Source organism: Solanum stenotomum, chromosome 9 (assembly GCF_019186545.1).
Source record: "Solanum stenotomum isolate F172 chromosome 9, ASM1918654v1, whole genome shotgun sequence".
NCBI lineage: Eukaryota > Viridiplantae > Streptophyta > Magnoliopsida > Solanales > Solanaceae > Solanum > Solanum stenotomum.
In genome coordinates, this window is record NC_064290.1 from 17,224,192 (window position 1) to 17,228,121 (window position 3,930).

Below are 3,930 nucleotides of genomic sequence, written 5' to 3' on the forward strand. Positions count from 1 at the left end.
TATAAATTATATATTCTATATAACTATATGTATAATTAATATAGTTTATGCTTTTTCGAAACCGTCTTAGAAAAAAAAAAGATTTTGTCAAATATTTGGCTAATTAGTCTAGTTATTTAATAGTTTATATTTTAATTTATGTAGCTTATAATTAAGTTAGTTATTTCATTTCGTTAAAATTAAGAAGCTCCTTAATTAATTTATGAAAAGTTCACCTTGTTTAAGTGTTGATCAAATCCACCGATCAAATTCCAATCGAAATTCAATTGGTTATTATGACAATTTTAGCCAATTTCTTCAACCCAATTGTAAGATCAAACATTTTGGGCCAACTCCTCCTGCCCAATCACTATAATCCAATGGCCCAAATTCAATACCCACTAACCCATTCCCATACATTACAACATACAACAATACATACCATTCAAAACAACATCATACGTACAACAACTTTAACCGACCCCTCTGCATCTTCTTCTCCAAAAGTAGCGACCCAGCAGCCCACTCCCTTCAAAAAACTCCGACATACGCGTACAATACACCCACATACAATCGACCCCTGTACGTGTCCCACCTCCCCTCAACGCATGAGCCACTTCGGCGTGAGAAGACGCGTGAATCGGGCAGCACTGCGAGTTTTGTTGTTGTTTTCTTCAATTCCTCACTGCAACAGTACAACAGAGCAACAACAAGCACGCGTATTCGCCCTTTCCTCTTCCGGAATAGGGCGAAAATCTCAGAAAAAGAGGTTTCCCTAAAATGGTGAAAGATTTTGAATTCGAAAAAGTTGGGCCTTGTTGATCCAGATTTTGGACCCCTTTTCCCCCCATTTCGAACCCTAGTTCTTTTCTATATAATTGTTTGTTGTCCACTGGAAAAGAAAAAGAAATTTTCGAGTTGGAAATTTTTGGTGTTAGAGAAAATAAAAAGGAGAGAAAAACAGGGGAGATTAGTGAAAAATGAGGTATAGAGAACGATAGTTTATAGAGAAAATATTTTCTAAAGTCGCAAATAGAGAGTCAAAACTTGAACAAAAAGCATTCTCGATTAGCATCCAAAGGGATTTGAGTTTCTTTGAGCTCTGTTTCTTCTTTCACGCGCCGTCTGAACTTGCCGAAGTTCTTGAAATTTACATTGTGGTGGTGGAAGTTCTGCTCGAGTTCATCGTCCCGGCTCGCTGCTCCGAAAGAGGTAAAATCTTTTCTAAGCTTTGTTCTGTTCAATTTCTAGTTACTCTATGCGTTCTGTTTAGATATTCTTAATCATGTTTTGGTCATTACATGTTAACATTATTCATATCAATGATAGAAATTTCCCTTGTCCTTTCTTGAAGTTTGCTACTGTTGTTATTAAAATGCAATAGAGCTCTCAATTCCTTCCCTTGTTTTTTCCAAGTAGTTTCCCTTTGTGGTGTAAATGTAGATTGTTTCTAATCTCTATATCCATTTGTTTGCCTCTTATGATTGACTTCATGTCTACTCGAGATGTATAATTTGCTTATGAGGTTTCTTCTATTATGTGATCTTCGTCTCTTTAAGCATGCCCCAAGTTTAGGACTGTGTTGAAATTTACATTAGCATAAGCTTTTGTTTGCCTGCTAGGATTAGTAGTTTTACCTTGTGGGATCATGTTGTTTCAATTGTTCATTTTTTAAGCCGTGAAGGCTCAATCATTTCTAAAGGTTCAACTTTTTCGTGTGATTAGTATTTGATACGGGACAATTCTTTTACTTCTTGAAAATGAATGCACCTGCTTGTATTCATAGATAGTTGTCCGTCAAATATGCTATTTAGTTGCTAGTGTCTTGATTTTATTTTATTTTGGTTTTGATTTCTCCCAGTTAGCGCTAATAGATATTTGGTTTGAATGTTAAGATTTTGTGAGAGCATTAATGTATGATATTACTGCATTGCTTTTCCCTTATGTGTTTTAAAATACAATGACACCTTTTGTTAAAAAATAGGATTAAAGCATTGGTTCTTATCAAGTTTCGTTCTTAATTTTATTAAGAAATGTCTAAATTTCATTTACCAAGTTTAGTAGCTTCAAATGTGCTCTCTGTTATAATGAGTTTGAAATCTTTGAACAACTGCCTCATATGTCCTTTTTTTTAAGAAAATAAAAATAAAATTGTATATGAGAAGTGCAAATCTATGTAGTGTGGAATATGTGGCGGTTTGTTAGCAAGTGGTCATTAATTGATCATATTTAAATCATTATCAAGTGGCAATCTTCGGATGACGCATTATTTTATCTATTGTTGGCTTTGTATATGTTCAATCTTAACTACATTATTAGTTGTTTAATGCCCTTTGAGTGTCATATGTGTCGATTAGGGCCCATTTCTGTGATATGCCTTGTCTTCTATTTAGATTGTTTAAGTTAAAATGCAGTAGTATCTGAGCTTAATTTTCGTGACTCTTTCTTACATTAAATTAGTGGTTATTTACTTACTTATTTTCATTTTGTTTCATGTAAAATCTGTCCGAGTTCACCATGAACTCCCATATTTTTCCCTTGCATATCGAGAGAGCCATAAAGGCTCAAATGCCACCTCCATTGAGTCAGTCAATCGCTAAAGTCGACGAACAGGTCCCGAAGTTGAAAGGAGCAACCGATTGAGAAAATTTGAAAAGATTGGGCCAAAGGCCTAATCTTTATAAAAGATTGTATTTTGTTATTTTGGGCCTAAGTCCTTGTCATTTTAATTGCTATTATTGTGTTAGTCTAGGACAGGTGCAACTCAGATGGGCCTTCGGCCCAAAACAAAAATGGGCCCAAATACTGGTCTAGGCGGACATAAACCAGATTTGGGTCCAACCCTCTTTCCCTCTTTACTTTACTGTGTTTGTTTTGCGTGTTAGTATTTGTCGTCAATCTTAGGATCGAAAAGTTCAAATCCCCGAAAGACGCTCATTTCGTTTTAACAATTTAACTAAATCGATCATCCTCCAAAAGACTTAAAAGAAAATTTTCGAGAAATATCTCACTTAGATAATATCTAAATATTTCCCCTTTTCCCTTTAAAATAAAGTTTTAACGGTAAAAGAGTTCAATTTCGCAAATCAAGCTAAGTTAAAATTATTTTAGCCAAGTAATTAGTTGTCGGATAACCGCATTCATGGATATTCTAGGTGCCTTAAAAAACCTTCCTAGAATATTAATAGGAACCTCGAACCCCCTTAATAGTTTTCAATAGATTTACTGTTTTAATCTATTGAAAATCAGTTTTTCTTGATTTTTCTCAAAAATTAAGTGGTGACTCTAAACCAGTCCAAAATATATTTTCCTAATAAAACAGAATAGCGACTTCCGCTGGGGATTTGAATGGTTCTAACCTTAAGATTGATTTATTTGTCTATGTGATTTAACTGTTTACTTGTTTTATTTATCGTATATATTGAACTGTTGCATTCATGGCATGACATACTCCGTCAAACGACAATTGTTTTAAATTTCCATATAAAGGACGATTATGCGGGCCGCAGTCGTTCGTTAACCAAATTATTCTCGAGGCACCCTGACAAATGTAGTTGGCTACTGGATAGTCAACGGTCGTTAACTGTCTCAGCCCAAGTTGTCCGCTTGGGTCACCTATCCACTTTAAACAAAGCCCACTCTTAGTCAAGACTAGCGTAGAGCCGAACTCAATCCCAAAATTTAGCGCATTGGCCTAAGATGACCCAATACCCAAGGCGTGTTGGGCCTATTAGAAAGACCACCTTGAGTCCAAAGGGCCCACGGCCCGAACGGACGTTCATACTTACGTGCTTGAAGGATGTATGCGCTGTTTGACAAATTATTGTGTCTTGGGTTTGGGGGGTATCTAATTCTTTGTATGTTTTTGTAGATGGCCAAGCAACACTTGAGTTTCAAAATGGTCACCGAGACGCCAAACCTTCTCCGTGTATGGTGGTACAATCTCAATGC